Here is a 16,106-nt window from a genome sequence, read left to right on the forward strand (position 1 = left end):
GGGAGGGCTTGGCTTGCAGCGTGTACGTGTGGCTGTTTCTAATCTCTCCCCGTTCCTGCAGCCAGGATCCTCGAGGCACGCCGCTCAATAGCCGGGCTGCTCCCGCACACAATGGCCAGAGGTCTCTCCGAGCGCCGTGGAAGGTTTTAAATAGAAACCAGCGCCTCTCCCTCACACGCACACAATGCTTTCCTGACCCTCTCCTGACCTCACCCTCAAATCTGGGGTTCACAGCCCCAGCCTTGAACCCGGCTCTGTTTTTTCATGTTTGGCCTCTCTATTTCCTGAGGTCAGGCAGCCCACCGCTCCATTAGCATGAAGCAACTCAGGGCTCATTTGCCAAAACTGACATCCTGGGAAAGTCCTGATGAATTTATGAATTAGAGGCTACAGATGCCAGTAAAAGAATTAAGGACTTATTTATTTATTTTTTTATTATTTGCAGGAAATCAGCTGGGATGCTGCTGTTTTCTTTTTTTTTCTGAAAAGCGCCATCAGCCTTGAAGCTGCAAAGGCTGCGTCAGCAGCAGTTTGCTTTCAGGGAGGAAAAAACACATTTTTAAGGGTTTGTTGTTTTGTTTTTGAAAGGAAGGGCCGGGGGAAGAAAGTTGAGCGAGCGGACGAGCGCGGGAGCCGGCGCGGCACAGCGGCCCGGCGGGGCGAGGTGCTCTCACCTTTCAGCACGTAGCGCTTGCAACGCTGCAGAGAGAAGAGGTAAAATTTATATCCCATAAATCACATGTCAAGTGCCTGCAAGGAGAGGTCATTAAACAGATGTATGAGGCAAGAGACAAAGTCCATCCATTTTGGGAGACGCTCCCGGTGTCAGCAGCACTCCAGGAGCCTCCAGAGGCAGGTACCCGACCGGCACAGTAGAAGCTCCCCAGATAGTTTTATTTATTTCCTCCCCGATTTATTTGATTGCGTTTTCTTTATTTAAATATCTTGCTGGGCTTTCCCCTGCCAGAGCAGCCCAACAGAGGTGAGAGCGGAGGGTAGCAGCACATCAAACAGCTCGGGAGCACGGGCGGATGGAGTGATGGATGGAGGCCGGCCCGCGATTAATAATCAAACCAGGAGCTTTTGCTGGGAGTCATGTGGAAAATGTGGCTTTGGAAACATTTGTCTTGGTCCCACAAACAACAAGTGGTGTTTCGCTCCCTTCCTTTGTTCCTCGCCCCCCCTTTCCTCCCTCCCTCTCTCCCTCTTTTGGCTTTTCATGCCCAGATCCGCTGATTAAAATCTTCTCCATCCTTTACCTGCTCCAAGTGGCTTCTGCGCTGCTTTGATTTATGCTTTGCTTATCTCAGGCTTCAGTGCAAAAATAATGACCAGATAATAAAGAGCACCGAGGAGCTTTTCAAATGACGTGGCACCCGCTGCTCGGGCCGGGGCTTTGCAGAATCCTTGGCGAGGAACGTGGCGCTGGCCCTGGGCCCGAGCAGAGGGGGATGAAGCACAGCAGCTCCGCTCGCCCAGCGCCCGCGCTCCAGCGTCACCTCTCTGGGCAAAGCCGGGCACCTCAAAGAGCTCCTCCGTGGGTCGAGTCAGCACTTGGCTTGGCAAATCCATGGAGAGGTTTGCTGGGGGCTTTCTGCGGCGTTGCGGTGGCTGTCGATCCTCCCAGGGAGATGCTCAAGCAGCATCTCCACGATGCTCTGCCCTCCTTGAGCCCTGCTCCATCCTTCGCTGACCTGGGGTGCCCGAGCCCTGCAGCATCCCGATCCCAACGCTCCCATGGACCTACAAGGGCTCCACACCTGTGGGGGTTCAGATTTTACTATAGGGGTCAGATTTTATTGTAGGGTTGGGGACCTATAGGTTTCCCTGCATTCTTCGTTACGGCCTGCACAGGGACAGCACTATTTCGCTCTTCCAGATTTCCCCAGCCCCTGCGCCGCTGTCATCTGGTTAAAGAATTGCCATTAATTTTAGGGTAGGAAGGACCCATTGTTTACTACGCGATCGGGGAAAAGGGAAGGTTTCTGCTGCCAATAAACTATTTTTACTTGTAATGCAGATCCAGTATGGCCAGCGAGGTGGCCGCAGTGTGGGAACAGCAGGCTGTTTGCAGCCCAGGCTGCAGCACGGGGACATCAGCCCCCAGCGACACCGCGGCCAGGACAGAAGCCAGTGCCAAGCCAGGCAGGATTTTGGCGCTGGCACAGCCTGGAAGTGCTGCTCAGAGGTGGCAGCAGGGCTGGGCACAGTCCTGCAGTGCAGGGGCAGAGCTGGGCAGGCACCGGGAAGCAGGGGGACAGCAGCAAAGACCCTGAAGTGCTGCGTGCTGCTTTCTGCACCCCAGCGCTCGCTCAGTCCCGGAGGCAGTGGTAGCCAGCAGCCCCATCCCTTCCAGGATGCATTTCCAACAAATCATCCCCCCAAACACGCTGCTCAGTTCAATTTAACAGGGAGAAGAGATGCAGCCCAGCGCAGGACCTGCAGCGTGAAATTATTGCAGGGGAGGGATAGCAGAGGTCCCTCCTGGCTTTAAATAATCCTCAAAAATAGACATCTCCGGATTGCCTCCTGGCTCCTTCCGACGACTGCGAGTTTGTCAGCAGGGGGAGGGATGGATGCCTGCTCATTTACCCCCATCCTCCGGCGGCGAGCCAGCAGTTTACACCTACGGCAGCAGCGGAGACCTCTCCGCCGAGCGTGCGCTCCCCGCGCCGCGTGCTCTATAAATACGTGTGCATGACAGATTTGGCACCGCGTATTCCTGTAAGTGATGTAATCCTCGGGAAGTTACTTAGCAACCACGGAAAATGTTTTGGAGGCTCTAATTTTTCAGTATGGTAAAATCGTATATTTATGCAGTGCGGCTAATCAGCTTGCTGGCAAGTCAGCGACGATGATCTCATTTTCTTCATCATTATTTTATGTGAATTGGGCTTTTAGCACTAAAGAGACCACAAAGATTTAATTCAAAAATGTGATTGCTTTATGTTTCCAGGGTATCATTAACATGGCATCTACGCAAATAACCATGGTAACAAACTGGTAATTAGTACATATATGGCACTTATTATTAATACAGAAACAGGACAAGCTCCAAATCAGCGCAGATTACAGTACATTATTACCATAGTAATTACCTGCAGTAACACACACAAATTGAACTAAATGGCCAATTGAACTAGAGTGAATGGCTTTTTATTCCAGTCCCTAAATAATGTGCATTCTTGGCTGAGTAGTTCAAGGTAAATAAAACTGTTTTAAATTTATTGCCAACTTTTTTTTTTTCTTTGGTGGGGAAGGACTGCAGATGGCAGGAGTCAAGAACTTTTTTTGCTGTGCATACAGTGTAATTATTGTACAGACTAAGCCGTTCCTGACTTCCATAGGAAGACAAAGAGGGCAAAAGTTATTAGTTTCTATTTTACTAGCAGCTTTATTTCTGTAATTTCAGCCATGAAGTAATGTTCAATGTATCTAAAAGAGTCAATGCCAAATAACGTAGGGCCCAAATTCAGTCTTTTGTTTTCTGGGCTTTTTTCTGAGGCAGGGAAAAAGTACCTCTGTTTGGAGGAGGCTTGAAAAGTAAACTTTTTAAAAATGGACGTATTTATTAAAATAATGGAAAAAGGGGTTTTGACCTAACCCTTTCCCACAGTCTGAGGATTGACTGGAAAAGCACTGAACACGTGCCCAGGGCCAGAAGTCAAGCGCCCCGGCTGGAGCTGGCAGTGCCAGGACGAAGCCAACTGCTGAAAAAGGAGCAAAGCCCCTGCTGAAAAAGGAGCAAAGCCCCTGGCCGTTTCTCGATCCCCCCATTTCACAACACGGCACCGGGGCTCTGCTGCCTGCGCGAGCCCAGGGAGAGCAGGAGCAGGAGCACCCAGCCCGGACAGGAACAGAGCATCCCGAGAGCTCTCTGCCGGTGGCACGGCCGCGATGCCGGCCTGGCAAAACCGGCACTGCGCTTGCTTGTTGGGCCCTGGTGGGTCTCATCCCCCTTGCTCAGCTGCAAGACGTGCTGCTGCCGGAGACGCGGGGTAGCCCCAGCTCCTGCTCCCCCTGCACGAAGCAGAAACCGCCCTGCCATCGGGGCGCTGCCGGAGAGGAGCCCTCTCTGCTCCCCACCCGTGCCCTTTAAAGGTGAAAGCCATCTATCCAGCCTCATCCTTACTTTCTAAATGAATATAACATTTATAGAGAGGCTTTCAAAGGCGATGTCTGCCTGACCTCTAGGGCTGCGCTTTCGGCAGGGCGGGCGCGAGCGCTCGGCTGTGCCGCAGGAGCTCGGGGCTGCACGCGCTCCCCAGCAGCAGCTCCTGCAGGTGCACAGCCCGGGACCTCTCTTCTTTATTTTTTTCCAACTCTGCCTCCTAAAACGACTCTCCGGGGTTCTTAGTATGATGATGATCTTACCATTCACTTCTTATTTGGAAGGGCTTCCTTACCTCTGCAGTGTTTTTTCCGCCCAGAGGCCCATTGAAGAAGTTCTTGGAGCAGAGGAAGCGGCCCCAGCCCCACCAGACAAGGTGCCTCCAGTCTTCCCTTCCCCGCAAATGAGAGCAGAATTAAAACTGCAGTCTTTCACAGATCTCTCCCCTTCCTTCTCTTTCCTCCAGACAAGCATTAATATTTCCACGTGCTGCTGGGGACTCAGACAGCGCTGCCTGGACTGTGCGTTCAAGGTTTGTATGGCAACGAGCAGCACGTGAGGGCTTCATCTGCCTTATTAACACCTCTGTGATTAGCAGACACGGGGACCTGTACAACAGGAGTGGAAATCCTTCCCCACCAAAGCCCTGCTTTACCCGCCCACCAGCCTTTATTTGTGCTCTTTATCTGTGCACTTCCAGCAGGCATAATGGAGAATCATTGTTCCTTTATCGGGTCCATCTTTCATTGTACTTTACCTTTCTCAATTCATAAGAAAATTATTATTTTAGCAGGCGAGCATTTAATTATGTCTCACTGTATTTGCTTTGGCTCTCGCAGCACGGAAAATCTACTCCTTTTAACAGCTATCCATTTAGTGTGGGTTCCGATAAAGCCAAATTGCCTGCAACTCAGTTTTATGCAACCCCATCTGCGTTCTCCATACAGCTCCCTCTCTCCGTCCAAATCCCAAACCCACCTAACATTGTTCCAGCGCCTGCCCGGCCGTGCCAAAGCCTACGTAACCCCCCCAGGCATGCAGCAGCAGCAGCAGCAGCAGCAGCGCTTATCGGTGCTGCAGCGAGAGCCGCGGCACCCGCCTGACTCACCGCTCCGAATTAACGCCCATCAGGGCTTATTTCCATAACGCTCCTCCTACGCACCCGCAGCAGAGCAGCACCTGAGTTCAAAACAGGGTTTGGGCCTTGTTTTCATGCCGACTTTCTCCCGGTTTTGGCTCTCGGGGTGTTTTGGCTCGGGGGAGCCAAAAGCGTCGTGCGCCCCACGTGCGCCCCATGCGCGGGAGCAGGCGGCCAGCCGCTCGCACCAGCACCAAGGAGGTGCTTCAGTGCCCAGCGACGTGGCACAAAACATCCCACTTTACCTTAAAAAAACCCTGAAGGCCAGAGCAGGGCTTTATTTTCTCTTTCCCTCTCTCTCCTTGTTACCGTTTTGTTTTGCAGCCGTTGCTGCTGTTGCCATGCTATCGCCTTTTGTTGCTATGGATTAATATTGTTTTTTTACTTATTTTTATGTATGTCCTGGGAACATGATTGCTTAATTTGCCCTGCAGCTTTGTAGGCCTGACAGGCATTTCCACATCGTCCCAGCGCTCACCTTATCTTAATCCAGTTCTGGGCTGCTTGCAGGGTAAATACCTGCATAAATGTTCACTGCAGGCCGGGGACCGGTATTTGCCCCAGCGAGGCAGGGGACAGGACAGACTGTTCCTGCTGTCTGTGCCGTGCCCACCCTGCTATAACAGGGCTGGCTCCCACCTAACCCAGAATCACAGCTCAAAAGCTGCCCAGGCAATGGGCTACCAGGTCTGGGCAGAGGGGTGGGCTCCGGCTGTCTTGCACAGACCCCAGAGCCCAAAGGGGACACATCCGAGGGCTTAACAAAACGCATTCCTTTATGGGATTGTAATGGGCAGCTGAATTTTGGTCCCAATTTATTGTCTCTGGAAAATCTTTGTCACTAGAGAGGAGCCGGGGGGTCCCAGGGGAGCGTCTGAGCTGTGCCATGGAGAGGCTTTTGTCCTCAGCGTGCTGGAGCAAGGGTGTCAGGAAGAGGAAGGGATCATTTTCAGGAGGTTTCAGGAGGTTTGCCTGCAAGCTGTGCAGCCTGAAGGCCTCCCCACCCCGCCGCACCGATAGGGCTGAAGTCCTGAGGCCGCTGGCTCAGCTCCCGTTCGGTTCGTGCCCCACCAGCCTCAAGGGGCAGGGCATTGCTGCTGGCAGCACTCCGACTGCTGCCCTAAGCTCCTGAGCATCCCCGTGGTGCTGCTTGCCACCAGCCCATCCAAGAGGGGGACTTGCAAAAGAAAACCACCATAAACTTTGCGGTTTCACCGTGTTGTACAAACGTGAGGCCACCAAGGGGGCACAGGAGGGATCTGCTCCAAGTCTGGCTCCGTTGCATGCCCCTTGTGGGACAGCCTGCTGTATTATTTTAAGGCAGGCCTTTATTGCCCTGTGTCTCCATCCTCCCCACAAAAAAATGGGGAAAACAGTCCATCCTTTTGTCCCACTCCTGAAATCTTCGGGGAAGTGACTTTGTCCTACCATTATTTTTGCATTGGGCTCGCCACAGCGGCCACTACACCCTAATGCACTAATAAATATGGATGGCGGGGATTGGTCTCTCCCTTTCTGTAATTAATCTTGTCTCCATCCTTCTGGGTCATCTCGTGAGCAATGCACAGACAAATATCCCCCTGGAGTCGTGAGCCGGCGGTTCCTCGGCTGCACACATCAAAGGGGAGCTGGTGACATCACGGAGATCACAGAAAACATCAAGTCTGGCTGTCTGGGGGAGAAAAAAATAGCTCCTTGCAGATCCACAGCTGGTGGGTTTTTTTTTAATTACACCAGGGCCAAGGAACATTCCAACCATAACATCCTGCAGCCTGCCCGCCACCAGACAACACGTCTTTTATTAGCGTAGGAATGTATCTTTAATAAACTGGAGGTCTTCAGCTCGTCGGAGGGACTGGGGGTCCCGTTTGGCCCGGCTATAGGGCCTGCAGCAGGGCAGCGGCTGCAAGGTATGAGAAGACTTTGTGCTGCCCGTGCTGCTACAGGCAGGGCTCACCCTCTGCAGAGCTGAGTTCTGGGGACACGGCAGCAGCCTCGCAGCAGCAGCAGAAGCACAGCGCGTGGCTGGCTGCTGGCAGGGTTTGCGGAGGGCTCGTGGTGAGCACGGAGCTCGTGGTGCCGGCGGCCTCGTGGTCCTCGATGTGGCTGGAAGCATCTGCAGGGAGCAGCAGCCCAGCAGCACGGGTGTGCGTCACTGCCTGGAGAAATCCCTCGCTGGAGAGTTTGGGGAAAGAAATGGAAAGAACGGGTCAGGAAGTCCTGCCACGATGCCGTGGCCGTGCAGCTTCCAGGTCAAGCCTGCTTGTGGGACTCGAGCTCTCTCCAAACCCTACAAGGGCTTTTCCTTTGAGCCCCGAGCCCGGGCTGAGTGGCACAGTGGGACCCCCACCCTGCAGGCAACCTCAGTCAGCCTCAGGGGACAGCAATGGGGCACCTGTGTGAGAGGTTCGCCGCTGGCCAGCCCGGGAATTCAGCACCTCCTTGGGCATCTCACAGCATCTCTTCCCTCCAGTCCTGCCCAAACCCACCCGTGTCCCTGCAAGCCGAGGGGCTGGCAGCACACCACCCTCTCTGCTGCTTTTGTAAGAGCTTTAAGTGCGGTTAAGGTCAGCATGACAAATGAGGGAGTCCATTTTGCAGCCTTAATTATCTCTCCCGTCATTAGTGTATGCCTCTGTGTTTGCGCAAACTGGGTTTTGGGGTGTTTTCCATGAAAATAAATTTATCTCCAGTTCTAAATCCATTTTTGTCATCCTCCTCACCAGAGTGTGTGGATATATCCATGCAGGAAAGCACGATCCCACGTAATTCAGCAGGTTTGGGGGGGGTTTATTCATGGTTTTTTTTTCTTCTCCCCACTTAAAGCAGCACCAGAGGAAATGTGATGCTGAGCAGTTGCTCCACCAAGTAACAAATCTCCCGTATTGTTCCCTCTCCTTTATTTATCCTGAGCGCACGGTAGCAAGGCAGCCTGAAAAAGTGCGTTGTTTTCAGAGGCATGCAGCCCTGAAAATGGATGTTTGCTTTAATCAATCTCGGAGGAGCCCGTGGGGGCCGGGAGAGGTGCGGCGCTGGAGATTTGTTCTATTGATTAACCGAGCGCCGAGATGGGAGGCATCAAACACTCTGAGCGGATAAAAGCCTGCTAGGTGAATAGGGCTATTGTCGGGTTTGGTTTGCAGGTTATTGGGTTTGGGGGATTTTATTTTTCTCTTCCTACCTGCGGGGCCGAGAGCAAGCCGAATAACTTTTCTAATATTCCTCCCCGCTTCCCCTTTTAAACTTCCCCGGGAAAGGCATCGCGCCGCAGAGACCCCCCCCCCCCGTGTGCCAGCCCGAAGTGAGATTTCACATTATTGCATCTGACAGCCCTCATTCCTCAGGCGCTTTCTCTTCCCTTCCTAAGAGGAGGAGGGAAAAAAAATAAAAAAAAAAACAAAGGTTTCAAAATGTGAGCACCTTCTGAGGCTGCAAAGCGCAGCGCCTCCTCGGGGGGGCTGCTCGGAACAGGGAGCGAGAGGAGGGGCGAGGGGGAGCCAGAACCACTTGGGAAGAGGTACTGGGATTTGACATTGCGTTTGCCTTGGGCCCTCGGAAAATGTTTGCAGTTTTCAATTAATCTCATTAGTCCGGAAGGAGGTGGAGGGGCGGGGAGGCAGGGAGGAGAGGCGGGAAATAAAAATAATTTCACGGGGAATTCTCTTTAATGACTTTTTAAAAACACGTAATTGAAATTGGTGCTTGTGGGGAATGCTTCAGGAGCGCCGAGGCTGGCGGCGGGGGAGCAGCGAGGGATGGGGGGCTCTGCTGGGACGCGGCGGAGCTGGGGCACGGGGGGCTGCCCAGGCTGGAGGGCAGGGGGACAGCACCAGAGAGGGTCCAGGTCTCGGGGAAAGCTCAGCTTGCTGTCGTGGAGAACTCAATTTCCTTTTGCTGCTCTCCCAAGGCTGAATTTGCAAGCCTGGAAATGGGCAGCTCTTCCTGCAGCTCACCATTTTCTCGCTCCCCAAGAAGCAAAGGGGAGCTCTCGGTGCCAGACCCCCTCGGCGCCAGCCTCCCCACCGCGGTGACACTGGATGGGCTACGGGGTGGCCTGGGTGAGGACAGGGCATGGTCTGGACAGGCTCCAACCCCCACATCCCCAGAGGGACAGACAGAGGAGGGACAGAGCCTGCCCCTGCACTCAGGGCATCCAAACCTCCCTGGCTCACATGAACGAGCCCAGCATCACTCCTGCCTGATGGGGAGGAGAGCCTGGAGCATCTCCGGGGCATGGGACACAGTGAGGAGCCACCAAATTATCTGCATCCTAATGAACTGCATGTTCACCAGACAGGAAAACTGCTCAGCCAGGGGTGGCGCTTGCTTGGTTTTGAGGCTCCATTAGCACAGCGTGCAGGTGCTTGCCAAGCATCCCTCTGCACCCACGTGCTTTGCTTTCTGCTGCTCCTTGCCCTGTCGCTCGGTCAGCACCTCCGCACCAGCACTTCTCCTTTCCGCAGGGCATTCCCTCGCGCCCTGGTACCAAAACACTCCCAGCTCCCAGGGCTTTCCCTGACCACTGCCCGCCTGCCGAGTGTCACCAGACTTCCTGCATTTTGTCCCGTGCTGTGCCAGACGCTAAAAGCTGCCAAAACCGCATGGGTTTCTGCAGCACGCTCCCAGCCGTGCCGGGCATTCGTGCAAGCCTGCACCAGCTGCACCTCCACGGAAGAGCCCGTTGCAGAGACCCACAGCAGCTTCCACCAGCCCTCGTACACCCCAACCTGCCCCGTGCACCCCAACCTGCCCCGTGCACCCCAACCTGCCCCGTGCACCCCAACCTGCCCCGTGCTCCAAATCTGCCCCATGCACCCCGATCTGCTCTGTGCACCCCAGCACTGCATGGCCGCCCCTTCCCCTCCGCCTCACTGGCAGGGCTGTGCCCTCCGCTCCAGCCCCCAGGCTGAGCACTTAATTGATCGGATTATCCCTTATTTACTAATTAGCAGCCTTGCACTCAGACGGCCGGAGCGGGGGCCAGCAGCGCTTTCCCTTTATACCTCAGCAGTTGGTGTTTGCCGGCTGCGGAGGCTCGGTGAGCAATTTGCCGTGATTCATTTCTGCCGTGGAAAGCTGATACTTGGCACGGTGCTCGCCTGGGAACAAAGCAACGCAGATGCATTGCCCGTAGCCACCGGGAAGAGGCAACGGCAGACTCTGCCCACCTTTTAACTTGCCTTATTTTTTCCTTCTTCTGCGCCGTGGTTTGGTTTGCTGCGTTTAACGAGTTCGGTAATTGCTGGCGGAGGTAAGGTCTGCTGCTCCGTGTAGGTCGCACTGATATGGGTCTAATAGAGAAGATATTACCTAAGAGGAGGGACATGACTCCGGCACCCTGAAGACCAGGCTTTTGTCCCAGTGGCTCCTTCACTGAGGGGCAGAAAAGAGCAGATAACAAAAAAAAAATCTCCATCCTCTGCAGCAGAACCCGTGAGGTCAGCAGGACTGGCCCGAGGGTGTAAGATGCTAAAACAACAGAGTCAAAGGAAAAGTTTTGAGGGTGTGTTGGCAGGCTGGACAAATTAGATAACCGGGCAGGAAGGACACTTGAATCCACTGGTGATCCATTAGCAGGCTCTGCAAAGAAATGGGAATCTAGCTTCTGAGCCAAAGAGCACACCTTGCGACTTATTAGCAGCCAAAAGCTTGTGCGCATTATTTTGAGGCGTCCCGGGGGCATGTACAAATGCTACCAGAAGCCAGCTACAGAGAAACCAAAGCCTGCCATAGGAGGACACCCCAAAACACGCGGCCGTGGGTGCTGTGTGCTGCTGGTTACGGAGGGCAGGGGCAGGGTGCTGGGGCTGCGGGATGCCCGGCTGCCGGCGCTTGCTCCATCTTTGTCTGCTGCCAATGGATCGATTGTGTCCAGGGAGCTCTGGTTCGCCTATGTAGGTCAGGCAGACAGAGCTGGCCCCAGGGCTGCCACGAGGTTGTTAAAATGAACAAGGGTCCCCCTTCTCCCCTCGTCCAACCCCCCTGATGCCCAGCCCTTGGCAGAGGGCGGCCTTGGCTCTCTTCCTAGAGGAGCCGAGCGCTTCTTTGAGGCTTCAGGCTCATTCGAGCCCAGCCAGCACGTTTGCAGCTCCCGGGCCAGCGCAGACGTTTTGCCCTGCGCATCGCCCTGAGCAATGCTCTCCCTGTTTGTCTTTGCACGAGGAGAGCTCCGTGCTGGGAGGGGAATGGGCAGCGTGACCCAATTCGCGGCTTTCCGTCGCTACGGCTGGCATCGCTGCCTCTCGGCTTCGTGATCTGGAAAGGGCTGAACCAGCTCCCGGAGAAGGGGGATTTCTCGGCACTGCAGCATCCCCCCGGCAGCCCCGGGGAGGGGGAGATTTCCCACACTGGGCTGTTCCCCTGCTCGTCTCTGCATGGGAGGAGAGCAGATAAGAGAGCAACTTCCTAACCCTCAACCTCGGGAGCCTCTGGTTTTGGCCACGCATCTTTGCTTCCCTCCAGAAGCTTTCATGACTCAAGGAGGAAACCCAGATCCTCGGGAAACTTGGACTCCCCCAGGGCTTGCAGGCATGGCAAAAGGGGGAGAGCGAGAAAGCAGAGAAGAAACTTACTCAAATAAAAGAGACTCAGTAGTTTAGAGCAAACTTTGCACTAGCCAAAGACTTGACCTTGTGTTCTCTCCTAGGAACAAACAAGAGAAGAGTGAGGATCGCATTATTTTGCCTGAAATTCAGAGTGGATCAACCCCCTGCTGTTCCTAGCTCCTGAAATGAGTGGCTATAAACAACACGCATTTCCAGAGGATGAATTAAACAGCGAGCCTGAGTACTGACTGTATTTTAAGAGATGTTTATTTGTCCTCGCTGCTGCTCTACAAAGAGTTGCACAAGGGCTTATTAAATTTTAACCCCGCATTGTTCCTGGGTAAACACTGCCCTTCACCCAGCGTGCTGAGTGCTCGCAGCCCCGACAAGCAGCCACACACCGGAGCCCCCAGCGTGCAGGATCCCAGCACCACGGTCCTGAGCCACCAGCACCACGCACGGCCCTGTGCTGCCGCTGCTGGGGCTCGGAGGGCCGCTGGAGGCTTTCCTTTAGGTGCTGGGGAAGGCTGCTGCCCGGCTGCGGTTTCTGTCACTGGGGCAGCCAGCTCGTTTCGTCTTTCCTACAGACATCCAGAGCTTTTCTGCACCTTTCTGCCAAAAAAAAATCGCTTTGTGAGAAGGTGGGGAAGACCTTGGTTTGCGGAAGGGTAGCCAAGCCAGCAATGTACATCTGGGCTCCTCTCCTCCTTTTTTCAGAGCATGGAAAGGGAAAGGGTGAGAAACTGGGACTGCTGGCCAAGGAGCTTGCTGCAGCTCCCCGGCGTGCCAAGCCCCGGGGGCAGCCTTGTCCCGAGGTCCTCCTGCCCCAGCTCCCACCCCCAGCACCCCGAGGAGCAGGCACGCTGGACACGTGTGCCGTGGTCCGTCCCTCGCGTCCCCTTCCTGCAGGCAGCACGGAGAGCTTCCAGCCCCCAAATTGGCTCTGCGGCACGCCCGGGATCTTTGGCGAACACAGAAAAAGGTTGAGGGGATTCGTGCTGAACGCTCGGGCTGCCTCCCCTCCGCAGCAGCTCTCGCCTGCCCGTCCCGGTGCCGTGCAGCTGGGCAAGCACCACGGAGCTGCCCGGTGCACCACTGGTGAAACCCATCGGCGACAGAGCAAGAGGCACAGCCCGGAGCTCTGCATTGCTGGGGAAAAATAGGGTTTTGCTGTTTGCAAGGGCAAAGCTGAGCAATGAGCATGAAAACAAACCCCAGCACGAAATCCAGGCCAGCTCTTCCTGCACTGCTGAGGGCCCCAAGAAGTCATCGCCTCCCCATTTTCGGGGTGCTTTTGGGGCGTCTCCCCTGCTGGGGGTTGTGGGAGGGGGACACGCAGCCAGAAGAAGCGAGATGCTGAGCAGGGTTCTCCAAAAAGAAGGATCCGTGCCTTGCAGAAACATTTTTGAACTCATGTTTGTTCCCTCTCCTGGGTCTGGGCAGAATGTCAAAGCCTGCTCTGAGCTGGAAATATTTTAAGACTAGCACTCACTGGAGACTGAAACAATGGCAATTCTTTAGCTACTGAGGCTTTTATAAAAGGGCTTTTGACACAGAGGCTGCTTAGGGGTTTTTTCGTTGTTGGTTTTTCTCCCGGAAAGCACTGTGCTAGTGTCCGTGCGTCTGTTTGTGCGCACACTTCTGCGTGTGCAAAGCCCCCTCTTGGCTCCCAGCTGCGCCTTTCGTGCGCGAGCCCTCGAGGATGCCCGCGGCGCTGCTCGGGCGCAGCCAGCTCCGGCGAGGAGCGAGGAGACGCCGATCGCACGGGATGCCATGCAGCGATGCAGGAAGAAGACATTTTAGAGTAAATGTCAGCTTTTGCGTTTCTGGGTTTGGGGCTTTTTTTAAACACGTGGGTGGGACTTTTAATGCCCGCATGAAGCCGAGATGGTTTCAGTCTCCAGGGCTTATCCAGAAGATTCACACAAACACGATGGAAAGTGTCTCCTTGCTTAGGAGGATGAAATTTGACACTGCGGAGATTTTAACCCGGTATTCCAGCCAGGAGCCTCGGTGGTTAGTGTGTCATATCTGATAAAGGCTAATCAGCCCTCCTTCAGGCACCATTCAATTCTTATTTTCATCTGCCTCCTGTGCGCATTGCGTTCTCTGTGATACGTACTTGCACGCAGGCAAACCAGCGCAAATTCTGCTCAACTCTGGTCTTCCCTGGACACGAGGCCAACGGGCAGGGCTCAGGGTAGAGAAGTGCATGGCAGGACCCCCCGCCCTAGCCCACAGCCCCGCTCCTGGCCCTGCCTGCAGCACTTTTGGAGCCAGCTTTTTGCACGGGTATGGGGACAGGACCCCATGAGAGGCATTTTTCTGGCCAGCCCCGCTGTCGGCTGCCTGTCCCGAGCCCGGCTCCGTGCCTGCCCCTCCTGCGAGGTGTCCAAAGCCTCCTCAACAATTACCCGAGTTGCTGTTTGTTCAGGCGATGTGGATTTAGCTCTCCAGCCTCACGTGTAGTGTGTGCATAGGGAAAGATAGATTGCCGCTACTTTCCAGTATAAATCACATTCCTTACAACACTCCAAAGTAGCATTTTCAACCTCAGGGTGCTAATAGGATCCAGCAGGAGAAAGAAATGTCAGCTAAGTAGCAGGCGCTGTTTGGAGAGTGCAATGGAGCTGATCCACAGCCCTGGGGCAAAAGGAGCAATCCCAGGGCAAAGGTTAAAGAGTTCAGGAGCACTTCAGCCTACTTAATTGCAACAGGCCTCTTACACAGTGCAAGATGGATGACTCAAGCCGGGCAAGGGGGGCAGAGCGGGGCCAGCAGCATCACCATCTGGAGGCGGGCGGGCGGCAGGGGACCGCGGCGGAGGGGACAGAGGTGGCTCCTCGCCCCAAGCCACTGCTAGCCAGAAAGGTGGCCTGTGCCGTACCGGGACCCCCAGCCGCCAGCTCTGTCCCCTCCGCCAGGAGCTCAAGAAATGGGAATTTCTATCGGAGCTGGCTGAAGCCACCGCGGTTTCGTTGCAGGAGCTCAGCACTGATCCGGGCTGATACCTCCAGCTGCCAGGGAAAGGTCCCTTGCTCCCCCCAAATCCGTAAGGAATATTTTAAGGGGAAAGGAGAGGAACTGGTTATTTCTGCCGTTCTTGTCATTGTGGCAGGATTTGTTTTCCAGTTCCCTCTTTTTTTGTTAATCTTCAGAATCTGAAAATGTCTTGTACCAGCCCCAAGGTGATTCTGCTGGGAAGATGCCTCAGATAATATTTTTAGTAGAGTTTAGACTTGTTTTCTGACACGCATCTGAAAAAAAAGGTCATCAAAAGCTGATGTTCTGCATGGAAAATGTCTTTTGAAATATTTTTTTTCTATCTGAAGGAAAAAAAAAAAAAAAGTTTAGAATAAAAACATTTCTTTCAGGCCTCACGGGCGAGCTTTATGCCGTTTCCCTGGTGATAAAAGCACGAGGCCGGATCCTGAGGCACCAGCGCTTAATTCCCAGCGCCGCCACAACCCCCGCCATGACCTTGAAGGGGCCCCTTCGGCCCAGCTCCACGAGGGGCGAGATTTTTGTCCCAGCTTTTGGGGCTTTTCGGTCAATACAACGTCCGAAGGGCCTGTGTCTCCTCGGGACACCCCGCTCCCCCCACCGCCACCCCCGTGTCCCCCCCGAGAGGGGCTACCCCAGGGCTCCGTCCCCGCCTCCCCCCGTGCTTTCGGGCTGCTTTAGCTCCCTGCAGCCTTCCCCAGGGGTCGAGGGGGGATGAGCCCGGCCGGGCAGCCCCGGGGGCAGCCTGGTTTTATGGGGGGGCTGCCCCAGCTCCTCGAACCCCCCCATCCCCGGCTGGCGGCCCCCGGGTGCCCCCTGGTGGGGTGCGATGGAGCCGCAGAGCCGAGGCCTGCTTCGGCCTGGGGGGGCCCTCAGAGCCCCCCCTGCCGTGGGCACGACCCCTGTCCCCAGCCCAGGCTGCCCAAAGCCCCCCCAGCCCGGCCCTGGGCACTGCCAGGGATGGGGCACCAGGGATGGAGCCGTGATGGCTCCTCGGGGCAGCCTGGGCCTCACCTCCCTCGTAGCGAAGAATTTCTTCCTCATATCTGACCTAAAGCTCCCCTCTTTTAGCTTAAAGCCGTTCCCCCTTGTCCTATCACTGACACAGAGCCCCTCCCCAGCTGTCCTGCAGCCCCCCTTTAGGGACTGGCAGGCCGCTATAAGCCCCCCCGGAGCCTCCTCAACACCCCCAGCCTCCCTCCACGGCAGAGGGCCTCCAGCCCCTGAGCATCCTCCCGGCCTCCTCGGGACCCCCTGCAACAGCTCCGTGTCCTCTGGTGCTGGGGCTGCAGGGTGGGGGGGTCCCAGC

General features: G+C 55.2%; 1 long non-coding RNA gene across 3 annotated transcripts in view; it reads left to right on the forward strand.

The window, feature by feature from the left end:
- The window catches only part of LOC308180315, a 23,033-nt gene extending 7,015 nt beyond the window's left edge, over nt 1-16,018 (forward strand). Inside the window, exons 2-4 of one of the 3 annotated variants that reach the window (XR_013940877.1) lie at nt 589-714; nt 2,021-8,766; nt 11,896-16,018. This is a non-coding gene — a long non-coding RNA (uncharacterized lncRNA). Of the gene's footprint in view, nt 144-588; nt 715-2,020; nt 8,767-11,895 lie in introns of those variants that run through there. The other 2 variants (XR_013940878.1, XR_013940879.1) reach the window with 2 other exon arrangements.
- Nucleotides 16,019-16,106: the final 88 nt, after the last annotated feature.

The sequence above is a fragment of the Anser brachyrhynchus genome (assembly GCF_964034855.1).
Source record: "Anser brachyrhynchus genome assembly, chromosome: 19".
Taxonomy (NCBI): domain Eukaryota; kingdom Metazoa; phylum Chordata; class Aves; order Anseriformes; family Anatidae; genus Anser; species Anser brachyrhynchus.